This window comes from Lissotriton vulgaris, chromosome 4_1, assembly GCF_964263255.1.
Source record: "Lissotriton vulgaris chromosome 4_1, aLisVul1.2, whole genome shotgun sequence".
Lineage (NCBI taxonomy): Eukaryota > Metazoa > Chordata > Amphibia > Caudata > Salamandridae > Lissotriton > Lissotriton vulgaris.
Genome location: NC_141691.1, coordinates 816,120,208 through 816,138,678, shown reverse-complemented (window position 1 = coordinate 816,138,678; position 18,471 = coordinate 816,120,208). Strand labels below are relative to the sequence as shown.

General features: G+C 46.6%; 1 long non-coding RNA gene across 1 annotated transcript in view; it reads right to left on the bottom strand.

Annotated features, from left to right (window-relative positions):
- Nucleotides 1-18,471, bottom strand: part of LOC147722623 (uncharacterized) — a 356,601-nt gene that overhangs the window by 125,984 nt on the left and 212,146 nt on the right. Inside the window, exon 3 of the long non-coding RNA XR_015309887.1 lies at nucleotides 11,916-11,996. This is a non-coding gene — a long non-coding RNA (uncharacterized LOC147722623). The remainder of the gene's footprint in view (nucleotides 1-11,915; nucleotides 11,997-18,471) is intronic.

The following is an 18,471-nucleotide window of genomic DNA, read 5'->3' as shown; positions in this document are numbered from 1 at the left end:
TAGTCAAAGGGCACAAAGGACAGGGGGCTAGGCAGACTAGCAGGCAAGGTGAGAGATTCAGGGGATAGTGGATAGGAGCTAGGAGCTAGGAGCTAGGGAGGAAGGCAAAGAGAGCAAGAGTACTAAATGGGAACAAAATTAATTAATGAGTTATTATATAGTGCTGGCTAGACCAGATGGAATCGGAGCGCTTTACATGAGGGACAATAATGTTGCAATTTACATCAGTTAAAAGTTACATAAGTATCAAGAAAAACATTTAAAGAACATAGCTGACAAGGTGAATGGAGCAAGGAAGGGTAAGGGGATAGGGTAAAGGGGTAAGAGGAAGATAGGACGTAGAGACGAGGGGAAAATTCACCCAAGGTCCGGCTGGGTAGGTGAAGGCAGGGAGGGGGAGTCCACAACCCATCTCCTCTTTAGCTATATGGTAGCTCCACCGGGCATCAGCCAAATCGCTAGGTCTCCACAGTCTGGGGTAAGTTCCGCAGGTTCCAAGTCCTGATGTGTAGGCAGGTTAGGGGATCGGTTCAAGGTCTGGTCAATGTCCAATTGTTGTCCCAGGGAAATAAAACAATGTGTAGGGGTCCACTATGGAAGCCATCTTGGGGTCAGGCAGGGGAGCACAAGCAATAGGCATTACCTAAAACATGAACATTGTTTTAAAAAAAAAAATTTTGTGAACCTTTATTTGTAGCACATGTGATTACAGGTATGGGCCCACAACCATCACGGCCGGCCGCTAGACAAAACCAAAACATTGCAAGCAATACGCATAGTTGTGACAGTTCGGAGCCCAGGATAATAGAATAACTGTACATAGTTTGTGAGCGGACATAACAGCTTGAATCATGATTTAAAAGGTTCATTTTCAAATAAAGAACTAAGGAGAAGTGCCGCACAGTCCCAGCCAGTCCTGCGATAGTGTGCGAATCAGGATATCAGGAACAGTAGCAATACGGGGGGCATCAGGGGATAAAATATACATAACAGGAGAAGTGGAAGCTCAACCCCATCGTATAACAAGTCTAAACCTCGCCCCTCAACTCCAAACACACCGCAAGGAACCTGGGCGACGGCGCCACCAAAAAGGAAGAAAGACTAAAGGGCCATAGAAACAAATACTAATCTAACACCCATCCCGCAACCCCCCACCCTGCACACCCGCAGAAGGTCATGGCCTACCCCCCAGCCGCGTGCCTGTCGCCCTAATAGAACCCGAAATATAGAAAGATAGGGAAAAGGAAGAAAAGAAGAGAAAATAAGCGGCGGAGGGCCCTCATCGTGCCGCCCAACCCCGCCCTTCACCCCTACACTTCGGCAATCCCAAAAAGGAAACAATACCGTAAGGAAGAATAACAAATCCCGAGCACAAAAACAATGAACTATCGATCGAAGATACCCACTGCACCGTCTGTTAGCAATAAAGCAGATAGATTGTAAGCCACCTCATCCCTGACCCTGTCTGGCAGTAGTACCGCCCGAAGTCCTCTAGTTAATCAATGTAAAGCACAGTCCTGAGGGTCCAAACAGTATGAATGAGCCCGGATGGGGCGAAGCCATAAAAGAGCATAGTAATCCAAATCTGCCCAAATATAGATAGCAAAGATCAGGCAACAACAACACCGGTTCCCATAAACCTCCCAAAGCTGGCAAATAATAACATCATCCAGGAGAGGAGAGTCAAATAGTCTGGCCACCGCCGCGACACAACCAGGCCAGTCCAAGGAGGAAAACAGCGCTCCACCCCCAGCCGCCAGCCGGACATGTGTCCCAAGGATACATCCATACGAGCAATCAAGACAGTCCGCGCGGGAGCCCGGTCTTCAAGTGACCCAAGGTGCCCCCGAGGATCCGAATCCCCCTCCATGGACACAGCAGCAAGTCCATCGGCCGACCCTGGAATAGGACCGTGGCCGCCATAGATGGCGAAACAGCAATGGCGTCCATCCTTGCACCCAGGTCTCGGACATGGCAATCAATGGTCTCGTGCAAAACTGTTAGGGCAGCCAACATGTCCCAGGGTGTGAACTCCGTCGTGCGTTGCGGGCATCCCGGCCCCATCCTTGCAACCGCCGCCCAACCTGGGCGTGAACCGTAGAGAGGGGCACCAGCCGCCATCTTAATCCAGTCGGCCCCGTCCCTCTTCACCATATTCAGGGACCAGGCCTTACTGTGAGGGCACCGCGGGATGCGTCCCCAGGGCAAACGAACTGTGGGGCAGGGTCCAGAAAGGAGAGCCACCAAAAGGCTAAAGTCCCGCAGGGCCCCGGGAGTCGCCCGCCTATGTCGGGGGCAATCCTTGGCTATGCCCGGGCAACAAAATTTGGGGAGGGGGCAGGAGTCAAGCGCCCCCTCCGATCCTGCGCCACCACACTGCCCCTCAAGGGTCCCCGACAAGCGGGTCGGGTCTTCACCGCTGGCAGCGGTCCTTCATATCATCGGCTCCCACCGGCAGGCTCCCCGCCGCCATCAACGGCCGTTGGTGCTGAGCTGCGGCCGGAGGCCCCGCCTAATCAACTCCCCGGTCTCACCATCACATGGGCCGCAGAGCAGTCGGGGATAATTCCCAGGATCGGCGGCACGCAGGAGCTCCGGAAGCAAACGGTAGGTGCTCGTTTTCTTTCCTTTATCAAAGTATGCCTCCGTGGGTCAGGATATTCGGCAGGATAGACGTGTGGGGCGAAAGGGCTCGTGGAGCCGAGCGACTATGCGACCATTTCGAATGCCTGCTTGGCTCCTCCCCTCAACATGAACATTGTTATAACTACAAGAGTGCAGCTGTAGCATAGAAGACAGCTGGAGAAAAAGCGGTGTATACCAAGAACCGAAAGGGGTATTAAGTGCCTTTTTGTTTTTCCAGCACTAATTGTGGCATCCAAATGATTTGGTTTTTTTTTTAGCAAAAGTGTATGTTTTACAGAGTCTACATTTTTTGGTCTGCATTTTTGATGAATCTTTTGGCTCCTCTGCTTTTATAGAAGACAGCTAAGGTATAGGGCCGCATTTCATAAACATTCTGTCGGTGCTGTTTTGCTTTGGTATTTGCACTAACCACATGCAACAAGCATTGGCAAAGCCAATAGGTCTTGCTTATGCAAGATCTGTTGGCTTTGTCAATGTCTGTCTAAAAAAATCACCAAAGACAACAGATCACAAGTAGGCGAGGCCTACTGGCGTTGCCACAGCTTGTTCTGTTTCTTGCTGTGGCCAAAGCCCCAGTGCAATAAATGAAGATGTTGACATGAGATGTGAAAAACTGTCACCTCTGTAAATGCTTGAATACAATAGTCAACAGCTGAAGGGTGGCAATTTACCTTTAGAAAAGTGACTGGTGTGATCGTAAACCATTTTATATAATAATTGAGCCGTTTCACCAACTAGTTTTTGTGTGTTGAATTGTCTTGACAGCAGGTGTGGCAAATCCTTATTTATAAGAAAAATGTTGCAGCCGCTGATTCACATGATTCAATGTGCTCAGTTAGTTGTTTAGTTACACAAGCATCTGCGCGGACAGTACTATGAATGGGGCATGAAACACAATACTATACAATTAAAGTTATATGGAATATGTGAAGAACCTTTTCTTTATCAACACCACCCACAACCTAACAAGGCCATGATATTAGCAGATGTGAAATATAGAAATGCTCATATATGAAGTCGGGCAAACTGTACTCTTAATCAGAAAACTCGGCAGACTGAACATTACTTTCTAGACGGTCAGCAATCAAACTCTTTATAGTGTATTTGAGACTCGAAAAGAGATTCCTTGGCTTAAAGTGAACTTGCTGCCCCCCCCCCCCCTCTTTTTTTGCACGGTAGAACCCACTGGCTTCCACTGATTTGCCACAACCACGAGGCCACAAGGCATATAACAGAGTAAACTCCACTTGTGAAGATTTGAGATTACTCCCTAAAGGTAATCTCATCTAGTCCACTAATGTTGTTAAATAAATACATCATTAAAATGTTTTCCATCAGCGAAAACAGCACCAAATGAGTATATTTGAGCTCCACAGACATGCGTGCACAACACATACTTTCCCGAAAAGTAACATTTAATTTGCATAATGTCTGGCAGGCAGAATCAAACTGCCTGTTATTCCACAAGAGCCCCTAGCATTTTGTTAGTTAGGCTGGCTTTTATGTATGTATCTATTATTTTTAACAGCACACAATTTGCCAAAGCTTCAGGGTGCATGAATTCCAATTTACAATACGAATCTATTGTGCAGGAATTGGGTGCAAAGATCTATATATAGGCAAAGGCCACCTGTATAAAACGGAAGCAATAAATAATCCAAGACGTACAGAAGGACAAAGGACAAGTAAAGACTTAAGAACATTTAGGGTCCAATTCATCACGTTGTAAAGTTGTGTTTAGCATATTTTATTTAGCAGACCAGGGTACAGGAATCGGACGTTTTCCATAAAAGAACATATACAAAGAAAAGTGAAACCTGCAGCAATTGCATTAACCCAAAGTAACTTTCAAAAAATGCTCCCGATTTTTTCCTAAAATCTAGCTAGAGTTTTACAGTATTCAACGCAAAATGAATGTTTCATATCAGAAATTGCAAGGGTTTATTTGCGTATAGTGCTTCATTTGTAAAAGAAAGAGTATCCGTGCACAACTCAGCCCAGGAGCCCCTAGGGCTACGATTACCAGGGCTGTGCAGTCTTCAGTCCACCTCTTGTCTCTCTAATCCACTACCAGACACTCCCTGCCACTTCAATTCACTCGAGCAGGTCCCTGCAATCATCTTTTGAGATCGTTTTTCCATCTTTCTCTTCCTCCTTTTCCCTTTGTGTGTTTCCCCTCTCTTGCAGCCTGGAAATGTCAAATGAGGAAAAATAAGTGCCGGGTCCCAAAAAATGAGTGCAGATGCCCCCCACCGGCAAGCACCAGCACAAATTAAGCACTGTTTGGGTAGGAAATGAGGCACTTCCATAAGACCTGCCCAGCTGTGAAAGTAGGGTAAACTGGAGTTCTATACATCCAACCACCCATCTCTGTCTATGCCTCCCCAGAATTTTTAAAGAGGCATAGAAATACATAAACATTTGAGGAGAGGATGGTTGTTTACAAAGTGTGTAAGCTGGGTCTGGTGCCTCAGTGGACTAATGTGTCCACCACAGGGGCCTATGTTCGACCTCATGGTCACAGGTTCAAATCTCAGCAGGTCTGCTCAGCCTTTCATCCATCTGTGGTCGATAAAATGAGTACCATTAAGTTGGGTAACAACAAACATATTTTATTCAACGCCAAGATGCCTACGGCGAACGTGCGCTTTACAAACACGCTTGATGATGCAAAAGAGGTAGAATCTACGGCTTACTGGCTCAGCATACTTTCGGTTAGGAACTCCAAGCTGATGTGCATTGACAGACGGAGGGAGAGCTTAAACAGAGGGAAAAACTGCCAAGATTTTAACTTTAAACCCAGGGACTGAGTTTGATGAAACTCAATGGCTTTATAATACTTATTAAAAATTTTCATAAAGAGCTATTGCTACCATAGAAAACGGCATTATGGGGCTAGAGAATCTGTTAGGAAGAGGGAAGTAAAGGTTTAATATTGCTCGAAGGGCCATGTGTTAAGATGCTTTTCCAATAAAGAAAAATCATAGATTTAACGTATCTTAGGAAGATGATTCAAGCTTTTGGCAGCTAAGTAAGGGATGAGCCTGCCCCCACTCCTACAATGGCAAATATGTGGCAGTGTGGCCAGATGTAAGTAGGCTGAGCCTAAATCAGGGGACCGCAATTGGAAATTAAACTTTTTTGTTAAGGTAGATGTTGTAAATATGATATCTTTCCTTTCTGTTCATACTTCCAGAATGCTTGTGCGCATTCTGGATTCTATACTAAAGTTCTGTTTGAGTCAGTTGGGGGTTGGTCAGCTGGCGTGGTGACCTCTTTGGCTGTACTCCTCAATAAATTCATCTGTTTTATCATAAGGATTCTGGTGTACTTATCTTCAACAATTTTGGCGACGATACTTGGCAGCAACTGACCACTAAAGAACGAAACTTCAAGCTCTCCAACTCAACTCCGTCGATTGCATCCTTCGAGAGTCGCCCGCAACGAATCCACAAGCTACTTCTGCCCCTCCTTCGTTTTGGCAGCCTATCTGACTGCGGATCCATATGCAGTTTTTCATGAACGTACACAGTGAGGACAAACGAACAGTAGACTGGTGTAAGATTATATAAGGCTGTGTGTGTGCAAACCACAGCACTTTAACAAAGCCTTGTTATGCATCCATAGTCAATGTTAGTTTCTGAGGTGACAGGGAATGTGCAGAAGGATTAAGGATTAGTCATAGCATTCTCAAGGTGGGGAAGCAGAAGGCAGTGATATTGTTGAATTGGTGGGTCATATCAAGCCTTTGGTCAAGAACAATGCCTAGATCCGTCCTAGCAGATTCGAATGGAGACAGAGAAATGCCTAGTGCTTTAAGCCACAAAAGGAGTGACCATGTGAAAGACAGCAGTAGAACATAAGCACATGTATTTTTTCCGATAAATCAAAGTTAGTAAGATATCACCCATAAACCAATGGATACCATACAAGTGTGGAAACTAGATTATGTGACTGTGTTATTTTTAGAGATGTAAAAAATACATTGAGAGTTGTCTGTGTAGGAAAGGATGTTAAATCCAAATGATTTAACTGGATAAGCAAAGGGACATATATAGGCATCGGAAAGAGTTTGGCTGAAGAAAGAGTTTGGATAAATGAAAGAGTTGGGCTAAATGAGAATCCTTGGGGAACTCTGAAGAGAGAAGGCGTAATAAGGAGAGAGTGGGACAACTTCAGAACTGCCTAAGAAAGAGGAGCTAAGCTTTTTTAAGACTTGCAAACAGATGCCAGAGATGAAAATGCGTCTAAGGAGAGTGGGCTTTGACATGGTATCAAAGGTTTCAGTGATGCTGAAGAGGAGCCGTCCTGATACAAAATCAGACGATGAGCGTCAGTGGCAGCCAGCAAGGCTGTATCCATGTTGTCAGAAGGACAGCATCCTAACTGAGATGGGTCCAAAGAGAGTTGGATTCTAAGCAGATGGGAAGGTAAGTATTTTTCAATATGCTTAGTAGGAAGCGGTTGAAGAGCGATTGCTCTCTTATTAGCAGGAATGAAAGGATGTGCTGCTGGGTTTTTCAGTAAGAGCAGAACTCATGCTTATGTCCTACAGGCTAAGTAGACTGCTGAGAGTCAGACCGTATTGCAAAGCACACTAGAAAAAAGATGGCAGTCTTGCTTTTTCTCTTTCAGGTCTCGGTAACAGCAGGTCTTTTTCTCAGCAATAGTTTACATTACCTACTCCTGCAGGGAAAAAAGCACATATTCCTATTTAAGTCATTTTCTCTGTGCTGGTGCGCAGAACTCCTACAAGCGAAAAAAAAGTGAACATATGACTCACAGGGTCAGCTTATAACCTGAAACAGCAGTAACCGAGGACAAGCCAACGGAAGACAAGCCACCTGGCCCCTCAGATGTAAAGGTACACTTATCATTTGCGGGATTAAACCAATATCAGTCATAGCTTACTGTTGGCGTAGTTCAGATCAATGGGAATCAGCATCTTAAAAGGTACACTGTCCTTCAGATTTCCTTGGTGATTAGCGGCATTCACTCATCTTATCTTATCTTAAGTGGAATTTGTTAAGTGCACTGACACCGTAAGTTTCCTGGCGCTGAAACAAAGAGTACGGAAATTGCAGGGGTTGGAATCAGCCAGATTGGGTGAAGAGCCAAGTTTTCAGAAGTTTCCTAAAATTCAATAAGGAGCCACTAGACTTAACTGAAAAAGGAAAAGAATTCCAGAGTTTAGGGACCAAATAAGCAAACCTGCGGCCGACAAACTTATTAAGTTTTACTTTTGGGGCGACCAGCAGGTGAAGATGCGCCGAGCGAAGATTGCGCACCGGGTATTTGCATCTGACAGAGACAGCTTCTAAACAATTAATGGCTCTTGCAGCTCCCCTTGCCAGGGCTGGACAAAGAGGGCAGGTGATATGTAGGCATATCACCTCCTCTGTTAAGGTATTTTTGAGTGACCATTCCTTTGGAGACATTCTGGTGTGCACTCCCTAATTCTTTCGGGCCACAGACCTGCTCTATTTGGTTTGAGCGAAGGATAAATGGTCATTAAAAAAGGTTTCCTGCTTCATTAATATTGGTGTGAACTAAAGATGAGGCACACCGCAGCTGGCTTACAATGACTGATACAGGTAGAGGGTACAGCAGTGCAGGAGGATAGTCCATGAAAGGGAAAACGAACTACCACTATAATTATTAAGCACCTTGCAACAGTCGACTGCTATAATTGCAGAGCCCCCACACTGCAGAAGCCACCCGAAACATACAAAATCCCATTCACATACAACTCTTGAACTGTGGGCGGATAAGCTGGCTCACCCATGACAAACAACATGGCTTTTATCAGGGACAGCTAGTAGGTAAACTCCCCAGTTTGAAAGCACTAGTAAAATGTCTTGTACTCTACAACTATTAATCAATTGCCACCACCCACTATTAATATTATGGTCTGTTCAGGAGTTCACTGAAGTTCAGATGTTTCCTATAGAGTAACTCTAAGTATGAACAGCGCCTGCTAGACTACTTGTGACATGGGCAATCTGTGCAAAACTTACTGTTTGTCAGAATGATGACAGCAGGGCGGCACATTTTTACTGTGCCAAGAACATTCTATCTTACAGTACCATTCAGTTCTTCCCAGCAGACGTGACTGTTACTGAGCAGATTGACAAAATAGAGAGTCACTATATTGCATGATAAAAGAATATTGCGTACGCTACCTCAACTGGCATTGCATCCGTAAGGTATTTGTAGTTAAGAATTGTAAATATATACTTAACTTGAAGATGTACGTCAATGTTATTGACTTCTTTGTATTGACATACAACAGACTGCCAAGTACACTTTGAGCTTGCACATTAAGCTTTGACTCTAGAGAGAAACAAGAGATCTGGCTTGGTGAACATCACGTCGATCAAGTCTTTTGATAAAGATTCTGAGGCCAATTCTGTACAGGAGTGATACAACTTAAGGGAAACTTATTGGTATCTCAAACTTCGGAGATACAAATTTAATGCAACGCTCCGCCATCTCGTTTTGATATGTCCTAAGAGAGATATCCAGATTATGGATATCTTTGAACAGAGATATCCAGATTAGGCATATTTTTGAACAGTGTCACTAAAAGGTGAAATGACAAACAAATGCATTGGTCAAATGTAACACACTTGTGCAGTTAAAAACACACTGCTGCAAAGTGCACTGGAAGGAAACAAAAGCAACAAGTTAAGTGGGAAGGACGAGATAAAAGTCAGAAAAATAAAAAGTTATTAAGTATATGATTCCCGTTTCTTTCCTGAACAACAGAAGGGAGTTCTTTAACGGTATAGCCAGGAGTGAGATGTTTGACCAACCCATCAATGCCGAATGAAACGTAGGGCTTGCGGAAAGCAATGTTTGATGATCTGAGTTGAAGAGATGGTATATGCTTAGTAATATTCGGCTTGGGATAACAAGGGGCCTTGTTGCAAATTGGTCTATCTGCGGTGGAGAGGAACAAAGAGTATACACAGACAGTCAGTTTAACACTTACATCGCTTCACTTGTGGGATCAGCTGATTTAATATCAAAATAGGCTCTCTGGTGTTGTTATAAGTGGTTAGGAGGTTTCTACCTATTTCCATTCGTACTCTATAGTAAAGCGAGTTGGTATACTCAAACTTTGGGAATAAGGCTTTGAGAAGGAATGCCAGAAATTGTGAGTAGTAGTTCAGCATGAGGAGATGGTAGTTGCATAATGTAACCAGCCTAGGTATTAACTATTTTTTTCAACCAAGACTGCTAGATTATGGATAACCAGGACTTCTGGGGGCTGAAGTTTAAAAGTGAAAGACCACAGGGAAGACAGACACTAGCACCTATTGAGCCAAAGATCCCCCCGCTGTTCCTGGTACAAAGTGAAAGAAGGGGAATAGAGACTAGAACTTAGAAAGATCCAAAAATGAGACAGTAACAGATGCAACCTGTGTGATCTCTCAGCACAAAAGTACACAAACAAAATTAAAACCACAATCCTAAATTTATAGATAAAGTTATTTAGTCAGGATAATAAATCAAGTGTATAATTTAGACTCGAAAACAAGAAATACCTAGATGGAGACCTTCATTTAAGGAAAAAGGGGGAACCTAACATCAAGGTGAAGAACAAACCCTGATCCAAGAAGAAGTAGAAACGTATCAGAGATGTAGCAAAGATGCCAGAAGCCACTTGTTACAAAATGCGTTCCTAGCTGCCAAAACAAGCACTCACAGAGAAGGGCCAGAAGGAGTAACACCAGCTGAAGCAACAGCCCTATTACAGGAGAGCTAAGTTAAAGGCCTATGCTAAAGTAGAGCAAAATAGCCATGTTTTTAGCCTCCTTTGGAACAGCAGGTCCAACGATTCCATCCTCAGGTGGAGAGGCAGGGATTTCCAAGCTTTTAGAGCTAGAAATGCGAAAGAGCGGCCACACCACTTAACTTTCCTTACCCGTAGGATAACTGCCGGGTTAGTACCTGAGGATCTGAGATTACAGCTAGATTGATAGCAGGTCACCAAAGAGGTACGGTATCGTGGATCTCTGTCATTAAAGATTCTGTGGCAAAAACCCATGGCTTTAAATAGAATTCTCTCTTTGAGTGGCAACCAGTGCAGAATGGTCAAGGCAGGCCAGCAGGAGCACACCCCAGGAGGTTTAGCAGTAAGCGGGTAGCAGCATTTTGAACTTTCTGTAATTTCTGCAGTCTTCCTTTAGTGACCCCTAAAACTATATAATAGTTGAATGTAACTGGAATCACTGACATTATCAAATGACTTGCTTGGCAAGGCAGGTTGTCTAACCAGGACCCTGGCGTAGGGTTAGTCACAAAAACTGTAAATACAGGCAGAATGCAGAGAAGATCAAAAAATGTAGTTGCTCTGTAGTACATGCCCTCATAAATGTCACTTTAGAGGCCACCTATCATGCACAGCTAGCACTGATACAACTGTGGTACGGAACAGCCAAACACTGTTTAACATTTGACATCCACCTTTTTAAACTTGAGATACTTCAAGCAAAGGCTTGGATTACTGTGACAATACAAAGGCAGCATGACTTCAAGTTGGATTATTTTCAGCCAAAGGTGGATGGCTTTCAAAAATGTACGAAAATCACCATGTATTGAAATTGCTTGATATGGAACAAAGGGATGGTTGCACAAAGTAAAAATTGTCACTGTGGATGCAGCGCTGCTTCTCTTTCTCTGGGACTTTCCCATTTTCCTAACTACTGCACTTGCCTTGATTCTGGGATGCAATCTCTCCATAAAGGGTGTACCGTGGCGTGGGCCTTTGTTTGTGCAGAATTTAATGGAGATCTCGTGTGCGTGTTTTTACCATGGGATCGCTTACTTGCACCGCCAGCAAGCTACATGGCTACAGTGTCTCTTGTTTTTCAAACTTTGCAAAAATAGTAGCTTGAGTAGTGTTATTATGAAAGGAGAAACAATGAAGCACTTAAACTAGGAGAAAGAAGGTTTTTGCAGGTCTAGATATGCCTGAAAGTTTCACATTAAGAATTTCGGGCACTGTTACCTTGTATCTGGTTTGTTGGTTTTGTGGGAGATACAGGTTCACTAAAAGTATCTGGGGTTTTCAAGGGTGGTACAAAAGGATTTTCTGGGGCGATTAAGACATAGGTGAGAGAGGCAGCAGGTGACCCACGCCAGTGCCCATTCAAATTTGAAGCATGTTTGTTCTAGATGCAAATAAAATCGAATTAGCAAACATTTAAATAATAAAATCAGAGTACAATTAAAGTAACACGAAAAACAGAAAAAAACGGTACCTTGTAAGCCTTCCACAAATCCATGCCAGTTCAATTTGCCACTGTTTCTGTTCTAGTCCTTCACGGCAGCACACACAACATCTTAAACAGAGAATCCCAGTTCAATATGTTGCAGTCAAATAGTAACAGAAAACAAATTATTTTACAATCCCAAAGAAATACGTTTTATGTGAATGAAAAAAGAAGTTGTGGCCGTAGCCTCAGACATAGACACTTTATTTATTTCCTCTTCACGTAAATGGCATTTTTTAAATAAGTTGGCATAGCATGTGAAATTCAATACCCTGTTTGCCTGATACCCAAGCCAAACAATAAGCTTTGCTTCATTAGAAAATGTTATCAAATTTGAAATTGTAAAATCCTTGTAATTTATGCTACTGGTATTCAAATATTTTGAAAAGAATAAACGTTTTATTCAGTCAGTCATTTTGAATATTTCTGAAAGAAGAGAGCGACCGTTTACTAGAGAAAGTGGATATAAATCACCCAAAAGCCTGCTGCCGCCCTTCAGTGAACAACAAAATGTAGAACCTTAAAAACAGACGACGTAAAACAGGGCGCTCCTCCTAAAATAGTAGCATTCTGTCATTGTATTGTATCATTTCTAATAGTATTTTGCTACCTCTTGATGAGGACCCATAGCGCATTCTTATTGGATGAATAAGTGCATACTGCATTTGCTGCGCATGGTCACAAAAGGGTGTGGGTTGAGGTGTCACGATTGATTGGAGTGTTTTGTTTTTGTACGCGAGGCCAGCTGAGTAAGCTCCTGATCTGGCCAAGCATGTGTAATAGCATTATAAGCAAAGAGCAGAATGTGGAAAGAGTGTGAGGGATAGATATGCAAGCAGAACATAATAAAAACTGGTATGCCTTGTAATCTGAAGGCAATGAAGCCGCAATTGTAAGACTCATGATGTATTGATTCCACTCTCTCTAAATATGCTGATCTCCAGTGGAAGGCTCCACAGTAAGCATTGACAAAGCATTCATTTTGGGGTGTATGCACTGCAAAGTTTTTTCCCTGGCTTTGCTAACAGACCGACAAACTATCTTGTGTCCATGAGCAATAGAAGCTTCTCTTACAGAGTAGGCACAACCATGGAGTAGAAGTGCAAATGTCCCCACACATGAACAGGTCCAGCAGTGGCATCAAAAACTACACACACATAAATGTACTAATACACAAACACACCAGTTAAATCAGTGTGAGCTTCATTTGAAGACCTTGAGCAGAAGCAGCACAGCAAGCTCCAAGGCAAGGTATTGTAGGTGCAGCACAGACAGCTGGTGTTAATTCTTCGCTCATCACACACATGTAACAGGATACAAAAAGTACTGCATCGGCATCAGCAACACACACCACATAAAGAACAAGTATAGCAAATGCCTCTCTAATTAGCAAAACAGATAGCATAAGAGCAGCAGCAATCTTTCTGTGACAAGTTTCACACACAGACGAAACGAGCATTGACATAGCCAATAGATCTTGCCTTTGAGACCTTATAAGTGTTTAGCCAGAGCTATTGACTTTGCCAATATCTTTAACCTACGTTGTAGTGCATTGTGGCTGCTGTGCAGCATGTTGAAAAGTTATAACAAAACAGTGTTAGAACCATTTATGTAACCTCATATATAACCAAGATGACCATCTGCACAACTGAATGACCCTATTAAAAAAAAAAATGAACATAAATATTATATACTATTTTTTTTGTGCTAGCAATGCTGGCAACTTCTTCCTGCCTGCTCTAATACTTGTTTGTTATAGCTTTTTCTGTTATGTTGGAGACATAAACAACAGGATGGCCGAGGTTGGGAAATAGTACTTGAATTACAACACAAGCAGTTGACAGTCACTAGGGGAGAATCAACACTTGCCAGATTCCAAGGGCAGGCTGAGGTGGTGCTGAGTGATGCTGGGGTGGTGGTGTGCTGGTGCGGAGGTGATGTTCAGGTGATGATGAATGATACTGAGGTGGTGCTGGGTGATGCTGGCTGAGGTGGAACTGAGTGATACTGTGGTGCTGAGCCATGCTGAGGAGGTGGTGCTGCACTGGTGCTCGAGTGATGCTGAGTTGGTGCTGTGCCGAGGTGATGCTGTGCTAATGCGGAGGTGATGCTGTGCTGATGCGGAGGTGGTGCTGCACTGCTGATGAGGTTGGACTGCCCTGGTAGTGGTGCACTGATATGGAAGTGGTGCTATGCGGGTGCTCAAGTGGTGCTGCTCTGATGCTGCACTGGTGGTGGTGCAGTAATGAGGAGGTGGTGCTGAGTGATGCTGAGGTGGTGCTGAGCCATACTGACGTGGTGCTGAGTCAAGCTGAGGTGGTGCTGCTGTGCTGGTGATTAGTTGATGCTCATGTGGTGCTGAGTGATGCTAAGTTGGTGCTGTGCTGAGGTGATGCACTGATGCAGAGGTGGTGCTATGCTGAAGTGGTGCTGCATTGGTGTTGAATTGCTGGTGAGGTGGGGTTGCACTGGTGCTGAGGTGAGGCAGTGCTGGGGGTGGCGCACTGATGGGGAGGTGGTACTGTGCTGATGCTGTGATGGTGCTGTGCTGATGTTGAGGTGCTGTGTAGGTGCTGTGGTAGTGCTGGGGAGGTGGTACTGTGCTGATGCTACAATGGTGCTGCGCTGGTGCTGAGGTGGTCTACATTGGTGCTGAGGTGGTGGTATGCTTGTGCAGAGATGCTGCTCAGGAGCAGCTGAGCGATACTGAGGTGGCGCTGAGTGATGCTGAGGTAGTGCTGAGTGATGGTGAGGTAGTGCTCTGGTGGTGATGGGATTGTGCTGAGGTGGAGTTGAGTGATGCTGAGTTGGTGCTGCACTGGTGCTCAGATGGTGCTATGCTAATGCTGAAGTGGTGCTGCGTTGGTGCTGAGTTGCTGCTGAGGTGGTGCTGCACTGGTGCAGAGGTTGTACTGGGCTGGTGTGGAGGTGGTGCTGTGCTGGTCCCGAGTTGGTGTTGGTGCTGCTGGTGGTGGTGCACTGATGCGGAAGTGATGTTGTGCTGATGCTGAGGTGGTGCTGTTGAGTGATCATGAGGAGAGGCTGAGGTGGCATGAGTGATGCTGTGCTGGTGCTCAGTGATGCGGTGCTGGTTTGCAGTAGGTGCTGAGGTGGTGCTGAGTTGGTACTGTGCTGAGGTGATGCTGCGTTGATGCTGAGGTGATGTTTCAATGATGCTGAAGTTGTGCTGCATTGGTGTCGTATTGCTGCTGAGATGAGGCTGCGCTGGTGCTGAGGAGGGGCTGCGCTGGTGGTGGTGCACTGATGCAGAGGTGGTACTGTGTTAATGCTGAGATGGTGCTGACGCTGAGGAGGTGCTGCTCTGATGCTGATTTGGTGCTACACTGGTGGTGGTGCACTGTTGAGGAGGAGGTGCTGAGTGATGCTGAGTTGGTGCTGAGGGGATGCTATGTTGATTGTGAGGTAGTACTATGCTCATGCTGAAGGGGATGCTGCATTGGTGCTGAGTTGCTGCTGGAGTGGGGCTGAGCTGGTGCTGAGGTGGGACTGCACTGGTGGTGTTGCACTGATGCACTGTGGAGCTGCGCTGGTGCTGAGGTGGTGCTACACAGGTGGTGGTGTACTGATGCGGATGTGGTGCTGTGCTGATGCTGAAATGGTGCTGTGGTGGTGCTCAGGGATTGCTGTGCTGAATGATGCTGAGGGGTGCTGAGTGCTGCTGTGGTGAATGAGGTGCTCAGGTGGTGCTGTGTGATGCTGAGGTGCTGCTATGCGGATGCTGAGGTGGTACTACGCTCATGCTGAGTGGTGCTGCATTGGTGCTGAGTTGCTGCTGGGGTGGGGCTGGGGTGGGGCTGAGCTGTTGCTGAGGTGGCACTGGTGGCATTGCACTGATGCAGATGTGGGCATGCGCTGGTGCTGAGGTGGTGCTACACTGGTGGTGGTGTACTGATGAGGATGCGGTGCTGTGCTGATGCTGAAATGGTGCTGTGGTGGTGCTCAGGGGTTGCTGTCTTGATGCTGAGGTGGCGCTGTATGATACTGAGGGGGTGCTGAGTGATGCTGTGGTGAGTGAGGTGCTCAGGTGGTGCTATGCTGATGCTGATGTGATGCTGTGTTGATGCTGAGGTGGTGCTGTGCTGCTGCTGTGCTGCTGATGAAGTGGTGCTACGTTGGTGCTGAATTGCTGTTAAAGGTGGGACTGAGCTGCTGTGCACTGTGGTGGTGTACTGATGTGGAAGTGGTGCTATGCTGATGTTGAGCCGGTGCTGTGTTGATCTTGAGGTGGTGCTGTACTGGTTCTGAGGTGGTGCTACGCTGGTGCTTAAGTGGTGCTGCTCTGATGCTGGTTTGGTGCTGCATTGGTGGTGGTGCAGTGATGAGGAGGTGGTGCTGCGCTGGTGCTGAGGTGTGGTTGCACTGGCTGTGGTGCACTGATGCAAAGATGGTGCTTAGTGATGCTGAGTTGGTGCTGTGCTGAGGTGATGCACTGATGCTGAGGTGCTGCTATATTTATGCTAAAGTGGTGCTGCGCCAGTGTTGAATTGCTGTTCAGGTGGGGCTGAGTTGCTGCTAAGTTGGGGTTGCGCTGGAGCTGAGGTGGGACTGTGCTGGTGGTGGTGCACTGATGCGGAGGTGGTGCTGTGCTGATGTTAAGGTGGTGCGTAGGTGCTGAGCTGGTGCTGTGCTGTTGCTGACTTGGTACTGCACTGGTGGTGGTGCACTGATGAGGAGGTAGTGCTGTGCTGATGCTGAGATGGTGCTGTGCTAATGCTGATGTGGTGCTGCGCTGATACTGCAGTGGTGCTGCGTTGATGCTGTGCTGGTGCTGAGGTGGTCTACACTGGTGCACTGCTGAGGTGGTGGTGTGCTTGTGCAGAGGTGATACTGAGGTGGTGCTGAGGTAGTGTTGAGTGATGCTTTGGTGGTGCTCTGGTGCTCTTGGGATGGTGCTGAGGCGGAGTTGAGTGATGCTGAATTAGTGCGGCGCTGGTGCTGAGATGGTACTATGCTAATGCTGAAGTGGTGCTACACTGGTGCTGAGTTGCTGCAGAGGTAGTGCTGCACTTGTGCAGAGGTTGTGCTGGGCTGGTGTGGAGGTGGTGCTGCGCTGGTGCCGAGTTGTTGCTGGTGGTGGTGCACTGATGCAGAAGTGGTGCCGTGCTGATGCTGAGGTGGTGCTGCACTGGTGCCTAGTGATGCTGTGCTGAGTGATGCTGTGCTGGTTTTCCATTGTTGCTGAGCTGGTGCAGAGTGATGAAGAGTTGGTGCTGTGTTGAGGTGATGCCTTGTTTATGCTGAGGTGGTGTTGCACTGATGCTGAAGTTGTGCTGCAATTGTCTTGTGTTGCTCCTGAGCTGAGGCTGTGCTGGTGCTGAGGAGGGGCTACACTGGTGGTGGTGCACTGATGAGGAGGTGGTGCTGTTCTGATGTTAAGGTGGTGCTGCACTGGTGCTGAGGGGGTGCTGCACTGGTGCTGAGGTATGGCTGTGTTGGTTGTGGTGCTCTGATGCAAAGGTGGTGATGCATTGGTGCTGCTATGATACTGAGTTCATGCTGCAGTGGAGGTGGTGCACTGTTGAGGAGGTGATGCTGTGCTGATGTTGAGGTGGCGCTGTGGTGGTGCTCGTGTGGTGCTGTGCTGATGTTCAGGTGGTGTTGAGTGATGCTGAGGAGGTGCTGAGTAATGCTGTGGTGAATGAGGTGCTCAGGTGGTGCTGAGTGATGCTGAGGTGATGCTACGCTGATGCGGTACTAAGCTCATGCTGAAGTGGTGCTGCATTGGTGCTAAGTTGCTGCTGAGGTAGGGCCGAGCTGGTGCTGAGGTGGGGCTGCACTGGTGGTGTTGCACTGATGCAGAGATTGTGCTGTGCTGATGTTGAGGTGGTGCTGCACTGGTGCTGAGGTGGTGCTGCGCTGGTGCTGAGGTGATGCTGCACTGGTGGTGGTGCACTGATGAGGAGGTGGTGCTGTGCTGATGCTGAGATGGTGATGTGGTGGTGCTCCTGGGGTGCTGTGCTGATGCTGCGGTGGGGCTGACTGGTGATGAGGCAGTGCTGAGTGATTCTGTGGTGGTGCTGAGTGATGCCGTGGTCTTGCAGAGGCATGCTGGGGTGGTGGTGCTCAAGTGGTTCTAAGCTGGTGCTCAGGTGGTGCTGAGTTGGTGCTGTGCTGAGGTGATGCTTCACTGATGCAGAGGTGCTGAGGTGCTGATGCTGAAGTGGTGCTGTGTTGGTGCTGAGTCGGACAGCGCTGATGCTGAGGTGTGGCTGCGCTGGTTGTGGAGCACTGATGCAGAGGTTGTGCTGCACTGGTGCAGAGATGGTGCTGTGCTAATGTTGAAGTGGTGCTGAGTTGTTGCAGAGGTGGAGCTGCACTGGTGCAGAGTTTCTGCTGGGCTGTTGTGGAGGTGGTGAGGTGCTGGTGCCGAGCTGGTGCTGGTGCACTGATGCAGAAGTGGTGCAGTGCTGATGCTGAGGTGGTGCTGTTGAGTGGTCCGAAAGAGATGTTGCACTGGTGCCGAGGTGGTGCTGAGTGATGCTGTACTGGTTTTCAGTTGTTGCTAAGCTGGTGCTGAGTGATG